Genomic DNA, 17938 nt, shown 5'->3' with positions numbered 1-17938 from the left:
GGGGTTCCGTCATCGTATGGTATGAATTATCTATCTTCTTGTTAAGCATGTTCTTGTATCCAATTGGAACACTTATAAGGGTTAGATCCAATTTCGATGCCTTCTTTTCTGTCTTCTCACACCTCTGTCTTTTTATGACTAACGGTTTTTCGGACCTGCAAGTTAATGGGGACATCGAGTCACCACGTCCTTTATGAAGTCTTCGATTATACCTTACTCCTTATTTTTCTATTCCCGACTTTGCTTATAACATATCTAGAATTCTTCTTATCTTGAATGCTTCTTCCATTTATGTCTATATCATCATCATTATTTTTGTCAGCATTTTCCATACCCTTTCATCCACTACTAGTTCTTTCACCCGTTTAGCTCACTTACTCATACTTCTTGTTAACTACGCGTTTGTGTTGCAGCTGTGCGTCCAAATTATCCAAGATTTTTCGAGTGTCCTGCTACTTCTTGCTCTTAGCACAGAATTCTTGCAATGTACACTCTCTCCATCCTCGTTCATCGAGCCTTCATCCGTCTTTCTGATGCCACGGCCAGGTTGTCCTCCATGCACGTTCCTCACATTTCATTGTATTTCATCTATGATCGCATCTCTCGGTCTTTACAGGAATTCTTGCCTCATGTCATTAATTTTCAAATCATATGTGGCACCCCATCATCCTCGTTCTTATCTCGGTGATTGATCGATTCCCTACCGCCAACTTGTTAAAGTATCCTTTTTACGCTCATAGTTAAAGATTATATATTTCACCGAGTCCCATAGAGGGTCGGGTATGTATATGACTATTTCACCGAGTCCATCACTAGAGGGCTGGGTACGTATTATGTTTCACCGAGTCCCTCACTAGAGGGCCGGGTACGTATTATATTTCACCGAGTCCCTCACTAGAGGGCCGGGTATGGTATATTATATATGTATGCATGACTCATCTTATAAGGCACAGATGCATTGGTATCTTTGATTATCATACTCGTCTCCTGTCAACTTTTGCTCACCATGATCTTCTTTATTGTACTTCATGCTTTACATACTCAGTACATTTTCCGTACTGACCCCCTTTCTTCGGGGGCTGCGTGTCATGCCCGCAAGTACAGATACCTAGTTTGGTGATTCTCCGACTTAGGACTTCTGCCCAGCTGCTTGGAGAGCTCCATTGTTTCGGAGCTTGAGATATTTTGGTACAGATCCTTTTGACATAGATTCTGCTATACTCTTAGAGGTCTGTAGACATATGTGGGTTGTATATATATGATCTGGTCAGCTATACAGATGTAGTTCATTTTGGATATTCCCGTGTATAGTGGCAGCCTTCTCGGCTTGCATATTTTGTTATGTTGGGTTAAATGTGACTGCTCATGAGACAGGTTCATTATTATATATGGCATTATGAGTGGGTCGTGACAGGTACCCGACCATTACTGGCCAAGCACCCCTATGCTTGCATCTACTTCTCACTGACTGTCCTGGGCCCATGTACAATCTGTAACTATGCTATACTGTCTCCCGAACAATCAACATAAAAGACAGCGTATCGGGAACTCACGGCCAACGCACATATATAAACATAAATACTGAGAATAATAGCGTGAGCCGATTTGGCCGCCACACATATATACTATACAACCAAATGCACGCCGACGAGGCTGCATAATATCACGGCTACATATCACTGTCTACAGACCTCTATGGAGTACAAACTGTAGAAAGGACAGGACAAGGCCCTGCCGTACCTATATATGTATGTAACAAGATGGCATATGTCACACCCTTAATCCGATAGGGTGTGATGGGCACCCGACCCTTACCTAGGGCCGACCGAACCCGCTGACTCTCGTAACACTCAAATCATCTTTGGACCCGTAGATCATAACATAAATACATCATGAAAGGTTTGCGGAAATCAAATATACTTTTCATACTTTTTCAAATCAAACGAAGTCTATAATCGTATAAAATCTGCAAAATAATGCATAACAATACATCGGCTTATGGGGCCGCTCACAAACTGACATACTATACACATGACTCTGTCTGCAAAGTCTCTAACGTGGAACATGATACCATAACAACAATACGCTGACTCGGCAAAGACTGGAGAAAGTGAAGCTCGCCAATCCCGCCGGAACATCTTCTACAAATATCTTCGCTCATGCAGGTGTACACGCGCGGCATGAAATGTAGCCCCCGAGAAAGGGGGTACGGAATATGTACTGAGTATGTAAAGCATGAAATACAGTAAGCGGGATCATACTGAAGTAAAGGATACAGAAAATCATAAGACTTGCCTTTGAAAACATATACCATGCATGTCAATGTCATAAAATCATCGTAAAAACATATAGCGTGTCCCGGCCCTCTAACGAGGGACTCGGTGAGTAAAATCATGATATACATATATAAAGTGTACATATAACGTGCCCCGGCCCTCTAATGAGGGACGCGATAAATAAAATCATCTCATCATCATGCATGCATACACATATATATATATATATATCGTACCCGGCCCTCTAGTGAGGGACTCGGTGAATAGCGTGTCCCGGCCCCGCTAGCAAGGGACTCGGTATGCTATCGGCCGCCATCCCCATCACATCATCATATATATATATATATATATATATAGCGTGTCCGGCCCTCTAGTGAGGGACTCGGTGAATAATGCGTGGAATGTGCACGAATGTGTGTCCCGGCCGGGACTCGGTGAAAGACATATTGAGCTTGACACGAGCAGAGTAGTGAGAAACCATATGCACATAAATCCTTTTCAGAGACTCAATGAAGTAAGCTGAACAAATCGTCATTTGAAAATCAGGACAAAAGTTATATCAAATGTCTTTCGGACACTACTTGGAAACATAACAAACAGAATTTTAGAAATCATAGCAACGTATCGGAATCATAAGTATACGAATCATCATTCCAGACTCAATAGCTAAGTATATAATCATACTCGGGGGTCGGAAAAATAGTCATATTAAGTTCTTTCAAAAATAGGTCGTTAGAACCAAACGTAGAAAGTCACGGGACCCACGGGCGAGCGTCAACCCAATCCGGGCCCGCCTATGAAAGTTACGAACCTTATTCACTTTAGGACTTTCCACGAACGTATCGAAGCAATCCGAGCCCTTCTGTGAAAGTTACGACCGTTCGTAGTTACGGAATCATTTAAGAACAAAACTCTTTTGAAAACAAAACTTTTATGCAACTTTTGAAACTTAGTCATACAAAAACATAAGAACCATAATTCGACTACGTTAAGAATACGAATATCAAGAAACAAATAAGAATCATAAACATGCTCGAATTGCGAGAATAGAGTTACCTCGAAACTCGTGTCATAACTTACTTTCAACTAAGACATGCCAAAGAAAGAAAGGTTGAGCTTTACATACCTTAGCTGCTTCCTAAGCTAATCCAAACTTGAGTCTCGACTTCTCACGATCTACAATAATATCATTAGGCATTAACCATTAGTCATAAACACTGAAGAATCCTCTTCCAAGCCATCACTTATTTACAGAAATTTGGACAGCATCTCCCCTATAAATCCAACATCCCCGAGAATTCAACTCGGCCAAATCAACAACAACCATACCAACAATCATGGTACCAACATCAATAATCGATTCACAACACCTTCTAGCATTAACAAATCTTTTCTATATAACTCGTCAACATTCCATTTATCTTCCATTCAACTACATACATTCAAACTAACATCAATGATCATACGTTCAAATGTTAATCCAAGACCATTCAAACACGATTTAAGAACATTCCAAGCAATCCATACAATATTCAAAACAACCCAAACAATAGGCCATTCCACCCGAAATCTTCCAATTACATTAGGAACATCAATAACACATTTTCTTCTTCCAAATTCATAAACTATATCAACAATCCACACGTCTACAACGTTATTTCCATAAATTCAAGAAAGCATATTAGAATCACATTAGCTTCCAAACGGCCCACACGATTACAACTTCAATCTTGAACCATTAAACCTTCATTTTACAACATAAAATCCACAACAACATCAACTAGAATACTAAATAACATTAATTATTTTTCCTACACCATGCATACTTACACGGCCAAACTTCCACAACACAACTTCATGGCTTCATTCATTTCTACATATCACAACACGTCCAAAACATCCATAAAACATGTAAAAGAGGATAGAACCTTACCTTCTTCCACTTGACTTCACAACCCTCTCTCTCGGCCAAGGTTCCACTTGCAAGAACGGATGGTTTTCTTGTCCCAACAACTACTCCACGTTGTAGAGGACCTTCCACTTAGTAGAAAAGCTTGAAAGAAATAATTCTTCTTGATCAAATTTGAGGGACATGTTCGGCCAGCCCTCCTCTTGGCCGAAGGTCCTCCTTCTTTTTTTTCTCCATTTCTCCCTAAGTTTCTAGAGTTAGAAATGATGAGTTGTGCCTTGTTTGTCATCACTTATACATATATATACATATATGTGTAGCACATGGCCGGTCATGTGCACTCTATTTTTCCTCCAATTTTCTAGAATTTTCCTTAAGTTATAAAAGATGAATTGTAGTCTTGCATGGTCATGAATTATACATATACACATACATGCCCCTACAAATATGAAATAAACACATGGACCCCTTTTTGGCTTAAAACAATTGGCCAACATGTGAGTGGGGCCCACGGCCACCTTGGCCTTTTGGCCATTTCATGAAATTATTTTTCCCAACTTTTAGCCTCCAATTTTTCCTTATTCCAAATTTACCCTTAATTCTCCATACCAATTAAAAGGCAAATAAACAACTTATGCATTCTTTAACAAAACTGAAAAAAATATAACCTTGTCCTTAACTTTCCGCCATTAACTCGGAATATCCCAACGTACGAAATACGGGATATAACAGCATACCAAATAGACCGAAGCTCCGGATTAATGGAGCATACCGACTGCCGCTGAGGGGGAGATCCTACTGCTGTGAATCGTCTGACTGGCTACCTGATCCTGCGGGCATAAACGCAGCGTCCACAAGAAGGGACGTCAGTACGAGCAATGTACTGAGTATGTAAGGCATGAGTAATAACATATTAAAGGATACAAAGCATGAATAGTAACAGGATGAAAATATAGAGCATATCATGAGATAAAAGAGTAACCTGTACATCTGAGTGCCTTTTAGGCAGGTACCATGCATGCTTAGTCATGTGCGGAACGTGCAGCCCGATCCGTATACATATACTATATTACTGCGAAACGTGCAGCCCGATCCATACACATATAATATATTGCTGCGGAACGTGCAACCCGATCCATATACATATAATATATTGTTGCGGAACCGTGCAGCCCGATCTATTTAGCCACATATATCCCGCATCCGGGCATCCCGCGTCCGGGATGGTATCATGTCATATAATACCAACTGATCAGGTGGTTACGCGTATATAACGCTATCCCTTTTTCCCATATACATGTACACATATCATGTACATATATCATATAGCAGCATGCATAAGAGCCCAAAGAAAGTCATGTATCTATCGGAGTGACGTAAGGTCGGTAACCTCTGATTATATTATGGAATAATCATGATCGCTTTGTCTCACCTTGAAGGGACAATTATTATAAGGTGAGACTATCAATGAAAAACAACATCAAGAGAAAACATAGAATGAGATCGTAAATCTCACAAGGTGTCACTTCATATGCTTTGAAGTCTTTAGAAAATAGTCATCATCCATGAATAAACTTGAGAAATCAAGAAATAGCTCAACATTCTTATATCGTCATTGAAATCATAACTTGGAACCTTTAAACATGAAATCGTTCCTATCATAGTCACCATAAAAAAATATTCTCATCTTTGACATCATCGTTGTCATTGTAAAACATATCCATCGTTGTTGTCATAAAAGCTTACGGAGTCATAAACCTCCATTTTGGAAAAATACGGACATTTTGGAAAGCATTTATGGGTCATCGGGAAAAGGAATCATGCCTTGGAATCATAGATCTTTAACTTTTGATAACAAGGAAAATATGGAAACATTTATGAGATCATAACCTAGGAATCATGCCTTTCAAAGAAAGGGACGAGCCTTAACATACCTGTTCAACCTCCTATTAGCTACGCTTATTCGTCCGAGCTCTCAATTCTAAATTTAAGAGGATTTACATTAACATTAGCCTCTTTATCGCACACTTGTTTCAAGTTTCAAATCAAACTATTCCATATTCGCCGAAAATCTAAAGTAAAGATCTCCCCCGTTTATATGCCTAGCCTGAATTCTCAATTCAACAACCAACACAACAATAATAATACCAACATTAATAACATCATTTTCCATACCAAAGTATTATATAAAACAGCCCACACACTGTTTTCCAACTTCCATAACTACTCAACTCATTATACAATTATTTTACCGCTCTATTTCCGTGAATAAGCCAGTATTAACACAAACAGGAAGATATCCATACCTTTTTCCCTTTAATATTGTTGTATATTCACTTTTCCATGCTAATTTTAGGCCACAACACGCCGCTAAATGATTCTGCAACAATTACTATACGCTATCCGGACCGGAATTTGGAAATTATACCTGGTTTGGGTTAAAAAGTTGGCTTGGGGGGTTGGGGAGAAGTCTCCAGATTTTTGGAGATGTCTTGGGGTGTTTGATGATGAAAAATGAGTGTTAAGCCCTTTTATAAGCTTCTAGGCTCGGGTTGCACCGACCTAGAAATGGTCGCGTTCGCGCAGCTTATTCCACCGCTCGCGCATTCATTGAGAAAGGGTCATAACTTTTGATCCCGATGTCGTGTGAGGGTCCACAACCTATGGTTGGAAAGCTAATTAAATGATCTACAACTTTCATTCTTGGTATGTTTCTAAATTCCAAACTTATAATGTCGTTGTTCTTCCAAGTCCCCCCCCCCCCCCCCCCCCCAGGTCGATGATTTCCTTTGTCTGACCTTCTCGAATGCTTGTGCTTTAACCCACTTAGAGAAATAGTCAGTTATAAGTAAAATATAGTGTTCCTTAACCGGAGCCCAGGGCAAAGGCCCTACTATGTCCATTCCCCATTTTATGAATGGCCATGGAGAAAGAACCGGATGAAGTTCCTCTCCCGATTGATATATCGAGGGAGCGTGTCTTTGGCACTGGTTACATTTTTGGACGAAGGCTTTTGCATCCTTCTCCATCCCATTCCAATAGTAACCAGCTCTGATCAGCTTGCGTACCAGCGAATCGGCTCCCGAGTGGTTTTCACAAGTCCCCTCGTGAACTTCTCTCATAGCGTAGTCGGTCTCTCCTGGCCCCAAACACTTTGCCATGGGACCGTAAAACGACCTTCGGTATAACTGGCCGTCGTCCAAGCAAAATCTAGCCGTTTGCTGGCTCGGCGGTCCTCGATTCTGGGGGTCGGCCTGCGTTTTCCCGTTTCAAGATAATCTATATACTTGTTTCTCCAATCCCAAGTTAAGCTGGTCAAATTCACCTCAGCGTGGCTGGTCTCGATAACTGAGCTCGTCAATTGTACCACGGCACCGGAGTTGAACCCCTCGGATTCTACCGATGAGCCCAAATTAACCAAAGCATCAGCCTCGTTATTCTTATCTCGAGATACATGTTCAAGTGTCCACTCTTTGAATCGGTGCAACATTACTAGCAACTTGTCTAAGTATTTTCTCATCCTGTCTTCTTTGACGTCAAATGTCCCATTCATATGATTAACCACGAGAAGAGAATCGCATTTGGCCTCAATGACCTCGGCCCCCAAGCTCTTGGCCAGTTCTAGACCTGCAATTATAGCCTCATACTCGGCTTCATTGTTAGTCAATTTAACAGATCTAATAGATTGTCTTATTATATTACCGGTGGGTGGTTTAAGAACGATTCTCAACCCGAACCCTTTCACATTGGTAGCACCGTCTGTGAATAAGGTCCAAACCCCCGAACTAGTGCCCGAGGTAAAGAGTAATTCTTTATCAACCTCGGGGATCATGGCCGGTGTAAAGTCAGCCACGAAGTCCGCTAGTATTTGGGATTTGATAGCAGTTCGGGGTTAATATTCAATATCGTACCCGCTAACCTCGACAGCCCATTTTGCTAATCGGCCTGAGAGTTCGGGTTTATGCATAACATTCCTTTAGGGGTATCATGTTACGACACATATGGGATGACATTGAAACTAAGGTTTGAATTTCCTAGATGCACTCAATAAAGCAAGTGCTAATTTTTCTAGCTGGGTACCTCGTTTCAGCGTCACCTAAGGTCCTGCTCACATAATAAACTAGGTATTGCGTACCATCTTTTTCTCGAACCAGGATGTCACTTACCGCTATCTCGGACCCCGCCAAGTACAGGTATAACTGCTCGTCTGCCTTTGGTGTGTGTAGGAAAGGTGGGCTCGATAAATACCCTTTGAGTTTTTTTAAAGCCTTCTGACACTCGGGGTTCCGTGTGCGAAGTCGGTCTTTTTCTTCAGCAATGGGAAAAATCGATGACTTTTATTCGAGGATCTAGAGATGAAGCGGCTAAGTGCATCTATCCGCCTGGTCAATCTTTGCACCTATTTCATGTCGTCTATAACGGTGATATCGTCTATTACATTTATCTTGTCCAGGTTGATCTCGATCCCTCGATTCGATACCATGAAGCCGAGAAACTTACTCGAACTGACACCGAAGGCCCATTTTTCCGGGTTCAGCTTCATGTTATATTTTTTTAATATGTTGAAAGTTTCCTGCAAATACTTTAAATGGTCCTATGCTCGCAGGGACTTAACAAACATGTCATCTATATAAACTTCCATTGATTTTCCTATTTGGTGTTCGAACATGCGGTTGACTAGGCGTTGATAGGTGGCACCGGCATTTTTTAAGCCGAAAGGCATTACATTATAACAATATGTGCCAAACCTAATCACAAAACTTCGGTCTTCCAGGTCCATCTGTATTTGATTATACCTAGAGTAGGCATCGAGGAAACTCAACATCTCGTACCCTGCAGTAGCGTCGATCATTCAATCGATGCTGGGCAAAGGAAACGAATCATTCGGGCATGCCTTATTTAAATCTTTATAATCTATGCACATTCTAAACATGTTTCCCCTGTTAGGTACGACTACTACATTAGCTAACCAATCCGGGTACTTAACTTCCCGAATGGATCTTATTTTAAGGAGATTAGATGCCTCATCTTTGATGAATGCATGCTTAACCTCAGGCTGTGGCCTTCTTCTTTGTTTAACTGGAGGGAAACTTGGGTCCAGACTCAGCTTGTGAGTTGTCACCTCCGGTGGGATACCTGCCATATCTAAATGGGACCAGGCAAAGCAGTCGGCGTTGTTTTTAAGAAATTCAATAAAAAAAATCCAAAGCTCAGAGGTTAACCCCGAGCCCAGGTATACCTTCCTGTCCGGTAGAAGAACGAACAGTATAACTTGCTCAAGTTCCTCGACCGTTGACTTAGTGGCGTCTAAATCATTGAGTACCACAAAGGATCTCGGGACCCCATAGTCAATTTCTTCATCTAGTGCGTTCCTTTCATGATCTTCCAAGGACACCAGGATCGGAGCCTGTGATTGCTATTTGTCGTCTTCCCCTTTGTTCGACTTCCCGTCCTTCAACACCGGAGCTTTAGCTGCCGAAGCCGCTTCCTCTACCGTGAACATTTCCTTTGCAGCTTGCTGCTCACCACAAATCGTCTTGATTCCTTCTGGGGTCGAAAACTTTAACACTTGGTGCAGAGTTGAGGGCACTGCCCTCATGTTGTGAATCTAAGGTCTTCTAAATAATGCATTGTATCCATGTCTCCTTCAATCACGTAAAACTTGATCTGCTGCATGGTTCCAGCTGTGTTGACCGGCAAGGTGATTTCACCCTTCGTCGTTTCGCAGGCCATATTGAACCCGTTGAGGACTCGGACTGCTGGCACAATCTGGTATAGTAGTCCTAGCTGCTCGATGACTCTCCATCGGATGATATTAGCTGAGCTACCTGGATCAATCAACACACGTTTAACTCTAAATTTATTAACAAGGACACATATTACCAGTGCATCATTGTGGGGCTGAACGATGCCTTCTATATATGCGTCTCTGAACGAGATAGGACCTTAAGGGTCATAACTCCGTGTACGTTTTTCTCTAGTGATGGAAACTTTGGTGCGTTTCATTATCGGGTCCCCTCGGGGGGAATGTCCCTCCCTAATAATCATTTGGATCACATGTTGAGGCTCTTCCTGTCCATCTTGCTTGTTGGCATCCACGTTCTTGAAACGAGCTTTGGCCCGTTCACTTAGAAATTCTCGAAGGTAACCCAGATTAAACAGACAAGCAACCTTTTCCCTTAGTTGTCGACAATCTTCGTTTCGGTGTCTATGGGTATGATGGTACTTACAAATCAGGCTCTTATCTCGTTTTTTCGGATCGTCTTTGGATAGGCCTTAGGTGTCTCGTTTCTCTATTGCGGATGACAGCAGCTGCTATGGTTGCCACATCGACGCAGAAATTATACTCCGACAATCTCGGGGCTTCTTTATTTCCCAATGGTCTGTCGATCACATCTTGTTCATTAATCCTCGATTACTCGGGCCGCGATCATTCCTTCTATCGCTTCTGCCTAAGTCACCATTGCACCCATTGCCCCTTCGATCAGGTGGATAAGTTTGATACTGATCATGGGATAGTCTCGGCTCTCGATCTGTTGTTCTTCTTGACCGATCGTTCCCTTTACTGGAACTCCACGATCCCGATGCAGTCATTAAAATTTGATCATCCTCAATCCTGATCTTCGATTGATATCTGTTGTGTACATCGGCCCAAGCAATTGCTAGATACTCTACCAAATTTTGCTTCAATTCTAGAGATGTGATCGAGCTTTTTGGGTTGAGCCCCTGAGTAAAAGCTTGAACGGCCCAATCGTTTTGAACCGGTGATAGATCCATACGTTCCATTTGAAATCGGGCCACAAACTTACGGAGGGTTTCATTATCTCGCTATTTGACGTTGAACAAGTCCGACTTCCTCGTTTCAACCTTAATAGTTCCTGCATGAGCTTTGACAAAGGCATCTGCAAGCATAGAAAACTAGTCAATAGAATGCTCGGGTAAATTATGATACCATACCATTGCTACCTTCGACAGGGTATCCCCAAACTTCTTAAGTATCACCGACTCCCTCTCGTCAGCTGCGAGGTCTTTGCCTTTAATAGCGCACGTGTACGCGGTCATATGCTTATTTGGGTCAGTGGTCCCATTGTACTTTGGGATATCGGGCATGCGGAACCTCTTTGGGATCAGCTTTGGTGCAGCACTCGGTGCAGAAAGGCATTTGAATGAACTTCTTCGAGTCCGGTCCTTTCAATATCGAGGGCACTCCAGGAATTTGGTCGACCCTCGCGTTATAGTTCTCCACCTTCTTGTCATTTTCCTTTATCTTCTTTTTCCCGGATTCTACTCGTTTTGTCAGTTCTTCGAGCATTCTCATCAGCTCGGCATTTTGTCCGGGTTCGTTCCCGTAGTTCCCAGCAACGTGCCTTTCCCTCCCCTCGTGCGTTTCCTCGGTTCGGTCCAGATTGAGCAGCATTGGGTGCTCGATTTTGATTTCAAGTTATGCTATAACCGCTTGTTGGGCTTGCAATTGTGCCATAGCCATTTCCAAATGGTTCCTGAGTTGTTGCAACGTGGCTTCATTATCCCCATCTATAGGCGCATCCCGTACTGATGACCAATTAGTATTAACAGCGTTTTGAGAGTGAGGGTCGGCTTCATTAGGATCGACTGGGGGCACGTTGTTGTTAGGTACCCCATTGTCGTTTTCCTCGTGGTGGCTCGATTCAGTATGAAAATTGACAGAGTGAGAGTCTAACATGTTAGAGAGACCTGAAATCAAACTTCAAAGAACAAGTGTAAAATATTGTGTGTTATCAAAACTCGTATTAAACCACCACTATTATCCTAGGCCCCACGGTGGGCGCCAAACTGTTTACCCTTAAAACAGGCAACGGTTGAATTTATACGCGGTGCAAAGAATATGTGATTTAATTTAATACGTATGATGAAATAACAACGAATAATGATATGGAAATAAGTTAGTGATCAAACCAAAGAAATAAAGAACCTTGTCCTTGATAAAGAGTAACAGAACCGAGCTCGGGTTTTTGGAACCGGGCTCGAGTCGTGTAAAATATTGATGAATAATTGATGAACACTTAAAGAAAATGTAGAACAATAGCTTAGAATTTGAGTATAACTGCTTAGAGTTTGCTTATGCGTCAAAAAGGGGTGCTCCTCTTTATATAGTAGAGGAGTCCTACCCTGTTTACAGTTCTAGATAGCAACACGCTTTTCAGTTGAGTAATCGACCTAAAAAGGTGCCGAAATATACGATCGGTGGCGAATATTACGGCCCCCATGCTTATCTACTCAACTGTTTCTTATTCCATCTCGGTGCTCTTAGTCCGTTCGGGCTATGCTCGGTCATGATCGATGCTCGATTAACTCGACCACCTCCGATCTCGGTTGAATCAACATCGATATTTGCCCTCAACCATGTTGAAGTCTCGGCTACGGGACCCTCGGTTGGAACCCGTTCAATCCCATATAACGGTCCAAATCCTTACATAACATAACGGGAAATCGAGGGTAGCTTTGACCTCGATCTCACCCGTATACAAGAGTGGCCATTATGTGTTACTGTTGTCCTGTTAATTTAAAGAGACTCCACTCCTTCTACAGAGTAAATAAGATCTCTTAACCTCTTACAATTTGAATATAATAAAATGGTTTTTTCAGATCTTGAAATGATAAAAGGATCATAAAACCAAAAAAAAGAATTATAAAGGGTTAAAAAATCATTTCTCCCCATTCCATGGTTTGTGATTAGAATCTTTTTTTCATTTGAGTGAGAATCAATTTTCTGTCGCAATTAGTCAACTCACTCAAGAAACTGTATCTGGTAATTTCTTCTTCGTGACAGCGTCCTATTTGGAAAATTCAAACATGATAAAAACATAGACCAACCTTCCTTAACTTATACTCCCTCCGTTCCATAATAAATATTACCTTAGTCAAAAATACGCATATTAAAAACTAATAATGCAATATAAAGTTTATCAAATTACCCCTATATAATAAAAATAAATTACTTTTACCTCTTGATTGAGCATGCACAAAAAGTAAACCTTTTGACATTGAGAATCCAATAATACCAAGTTGCTATGTGATTTTTCTAATAATCATTTAGATGTTACTTTATTGTCCAAAGGTAGAATTGAAAAAAAAAATCATATTATGTCTTGATTTCCTAAAGTGACACTTATTATGGGACAAAAATTTAACTAAGGTGACACTTATTATGGGACGGAGGAAGTATTAGACTAGATATTGGAACCCGTGCCAACATGGCCCAATATATATTTATAATTTTATCGATGCAATTATAAGAATCTTTCAATATATTCTACGATGTTTCTTTGTTACAATTAATCAACATTTCAAAACTAATTCAATTTTATCTCTATGCAATTTTAAGAAATTTTCAACATATTTTACAACATTTTTTGAAAGTGACGCGTAAAAAGCTAGAAGTTTTGAAAGCAAGGGTTCTATAATTTGTGTTATAGTATATGTTTTTTGTTTCATATTATTTGAGATGCTTTGAGACATTATATATTCGTGTAGTAGTAAATCATTTCATTAAGTGTAAAATTAATAACGGATAAATATTTTTAACATTAGTAAAAAATATTATTAAGAACAACAACAATATTATAGTCTTTGAGTTCCTTATTTCATCTTTAATATGTTTTGTAAATAAAATATTAGTAACGGAGTAATTAACATTTGAATTATATAAAAAAATTGAATGACTTAAATAGCAAAAATCTGATTTGCCACTAAAATGAACAAATTATGGAAAAGTTGTCAGGCACACGCCGTAAAAACAAAGGCATTGTGATTCAAAATTAATAGGTAGGGTCCCGCAACGTAGGAAGTTGAAGTGCAGCTTTTCCGGAGGGCACAAATGTCAAAAGCAAAATATGGGCTGCTTTTGATGCCCAAGAATGAAAAAGTACACATCATAAGGCAGTTAAATACAATATACTTGAGGCATGAAAGTCAAGCAATATCGAAAATGCCTTTTGATTGACAAGCACACATGTCGACCAACACCTGTGTGCTCTAGCCTCTTCTCGCGATTTGAAATCATGAGATAAAATCAGCGTTTAGACATGTGATTTCATCTCATAATTTCAAATTATGAAATGAAATTTTAAATCATCCAAAAAAAATATAATTTGACGTTTCAAACCATATTTCAAACCATGTCCACTAAGTAGTATAAATTAACTTAAAAAGTATGTGAAGTTTCCCCCCTTTTTCATGCTTCCTAAAATTTAACAGATAATAAGAAAACATTTTAAAGATCATGTGGTTCACATGCTATTATGTGAAAAATAATATGACATAAGAATTGTTTATGTGATGAATAACAGTGAAAGAATTGTTATACGGTGAATAATAATAAAAGAATTGTATTATTATGTTACCTTAACTAGTAAGTAGTATTATTTCTATATTACAGATAGACGTACTCTGATTTCCACCAAGCTAGCATTACTTCTAATACGGTGATGATATATGTTATACAACCAACCAATTGTTGCGTTAGTGATACCTTAATTACTTTTAACCTAACCTCTTCACATCAAGCATTGTATTATTGCAGGATGGAACTAATTTTTTCCTAGTGAAATTAACCAATCGACCCCTAAGGTTATTGAAGACACCAATATAAGTTATAACGTGATCATGATTTCATAAAAAGGAAACAACAAAAGAGAAGACAAATTTCGAGATTATATGCGCTTGAAGGACAGCATAAAGCTGTAAATGAAGGAGATTGAATGTACATAACTATCTCCGGTGCACATTTATTCACTAAAATTTCAATAAATGTTAAATAGAACTCTCTAATTTTAAAAATATAATGAGCTTAATACTAAAAAATTTGAAGATCGAACCCACTAAGTTTAATTCTAGATCCGCCTCTATGTGTTTCTTTGGTTTCCCCCTCGTACGATTCATAACGTAAATGATGGTTTTAATTAACTTCGTGGTTCAAATCAGCCTTTCCTATCTTTTTAGCAGTGGAAAAATGAAGTGAAAAGCAGAGACCAATTTGAAAAGAGTGGCATGCGTTATGCCGCTCCAGTTAATTTAAAGAGACCCCATTCCTTCATCAATGTTTCGTCATTTCTGATTAGAAAACATTTTCCATTTGATTGAGAGTTCAAATTAATTTTTGATGCAAACAAGTCGAGTTGTACAATTATAGAAATAGTGTTTCTGGTTCGGTCTTTGTCCATTTGGAAAATTCAAACCAGATGGAGACATTGAGGACCCCAACACTACTGGGTACTATTTATCTTCACTTTTAACATAATTATTCTATCACCGAAAGTTGAAAATTTGTAGCTTTTCTAATTCCCTTCCTAAAGCTTATTTTGATTATTCAGTATTCGAAATCACTAGCCTGAGTAATTTGAATTCATGTCGAACAGGTCCAGTAAAGGAGAAAAGCACTTTCAACCAAAAATTTCTTCATTTCTAGTTCCCTTCATGACATTTAATAAATAAATAAAAGGCATTTATAGGTTATTGAAGACACCGGTTTAATTAACTTGATCACGAGAAAAACAAAAAAAGAGATAAATGTCGAGATTAGATACGCTTGAAGGACATCATCAAAAAATGTAAATGAAGAAAATTGGATATATAACAATCTTCATAGGAGATTTTCTTCATAATATTTTATCCAACAGGTGAGGTGAAGAGGATGGAAGGATTAGTCTCTCTAAAATTTTAAACACAAAATATGCAGATTCATCAACTTTGAAGCAACGAATTAATATTCTGAGACAATAACACAATATTATATATCTTCACACGAGATAAAAATAAAATATCAACAGATGAAGAGGATGGAAGGGTCGCAGCAACACTCATCAATAAGGAAACAGCAACACAGAGCTGCCAGACTGCACCAACGTAACAAATCATTTAAAACACTTGGGAGATAAATAACTAAATAAGCACACATTCTCACTCTCTTTTAACAAAAATGTATACTTCCTCGGGTTTACTTTGTTTGTTATAGTTTAACTTGAAACATAATTTAATAATTTGTGATTTTAAATATGTCATAACATTTAAATGAGGATGACAGAACTTTTAAAACCTGTGACCTTAAACATGTAATAACATTTGTGTGACAACAAATAGAACTTCTCATTAAGAAAATATAAGAACGTGTCATTCTTTTTGAACGGAGTGATAAGCAGAGGCAAATTTAGGTACATATTTTAAGTCACGTGAACACATGGTCAAACTCAATATATTATGTGTATAATTCTAAAAATATATATAATATTAATTGAAGGAACATGTGGTTAAACCAGGCCGAATGGAGTACTGGTTAGAGACTGTGTTTATTTCCTCAAGGTCCCAGGATTGAACCCGAGCTCCCGTTTTATGCTTTTTTTTTTTTTTTTCTAAAGCAGCCTTTTAACTTTCGTTTTTATATTATTCTAAATCCTTTTTCTTCTATAAATTTAATTACCTAAAAGTAAAAAAACGTGTTTCTTTTTTTATATTACATCTAATGACTCTTTTTTCTTTTATTTCTAATTACTCATTCCAAAAGGCAAAAGAAATCAAAAAATCCAGTAGCTAATGTTGAACCATCCTCTTGAAATCCTGAATTCACCTCTGCTGATATGAAACTAGTGCCAAACAAAATGGAACGAAGGAAGTACATAATTTGAGGCGAAAGCAATGAGTCCAGTTGAATTTAACAGAAATGTATCCTAAATCCACCTTTTGTGCAAAAATCCTCACAGAAGGAGATAGAAAATAGGCACTTACCATCCCTCAAGAAAACCAGGATCCCTTCTTGGGGGAGGAGCTGTATAATATTGTGGTGGTGGCATCACTGGAGGACCTTGATAATAACCTACCAACATTGAACATTAAAACAAAATCAAAAGAATTTTATGTCAAGGGAAAAAAAGGAAAAATCAAACAGACCTTAAAAAGTTGAGGGAGCTGCTAGTACTTCAAAACTTTGGGAAAGGTTGATTTACCAGAAAACAAGAACTCAAATCAAAGTAATTAAATATAAAACACCCCACAACTTGATGTTCCTTACAAAGCTAAAGTTATAGGGATTTACCTTGAGCAGGGTAAGGATATGCATACTTTGGTGGCTCACTCATCCTAGCTAGAGCTCCTTCACAAAATCACAGAGATATGTAACAGAGGAATAGAACAAGAGTAATTCCAATTTCTAACTTGATAATCAGATAGGTGCACGTTATTTATATACGGCCACACGGATGAAAAGGCACACCACAACTAATTAATTGTAAGCCTCATCAAGAAAATGATTTTTTTATATTTATAATTTAAATAGAAGAAAATAGCTTCTTTTTAAAAAAAAAAAAAAAAATATTTACTGTTACCTTTTTCCGTCATTAAATTGACCACATGCTTTCCACTCACCTTTTAGTACAGGACTCTTTCTTCATGCAAGGAAATTATGACTTGGAAAAGGAATACCCCCGTATAGCTTATTTAACGTTAAAGAATTTGAATATTTAATATGAAATTTGAAACGATGAATGTATCTTAAGACTTTATAAAATTAATTTGAAAACCCTTACACAACTCATGTTAAATAATACTGTAATTCAACACTTCGACACTGGTAGAAGGTTTTAGACGAGTACTATTAGAAGGCGTTTGGCCATAGAAATAAAAAAAAAAATACTTTTTTTGGAATTTTTGAAGTTGGAGTTGGAGTCGGAGTCGGAGTTTTGTTTGGCCATAGTTTTTGCAAATAATAATTTGTTGTTAAAAT

At 38.8% G+C, this 17938-nt stretch overlaps 1 long non-coding RNA gene across 1 annotated transcript; it reads right to left on the bottom strand.

Annotated features, from left to right (window-relative positions):
- Positions 1-15794: 15794 nt before the first annotated feature.
- Positions 15795-17423, bottom strand: LOC132045925 (uncharacterized). Its single transcript, XR_009412564.1, has 3 exons — positions 17252-17423; positions 16945-17032; positions 15795-16058 (listed from the first exon to the last, which is right to left on the bottom strand). It is a non-coding gene; the product is annotated as an uncharacterized LOC132045925 (long non-coding RNA).
- Between the last annotated feature and the right edge of the window lie 515 nt (positions 17424-17938).

Source organism: Lycium ferocissimum, unplaced genomic scaffold (genome assembly GCF_029784015.1).
Source record: "Lycium ferocissimum isolate CSIRO_LF1 unplaced genomic scaffold, AGI_CSIRO_Lferr_CH_V1 ctg858___fragment_2___debris, whole genome shotgun sequence".
NCBI classification, from domain to species: domain Eukaryota; kingdom Viridiplantae; phylum Streptophyta; class Magnoliopsida; order Solanales; family Solanaceae; genus Lycium; species Lycium ferocissimum.
Note: the sequence above shows the minus strand (reverse complement) of the source record. Positions and strands in the feature narration are given on the sequence as shown.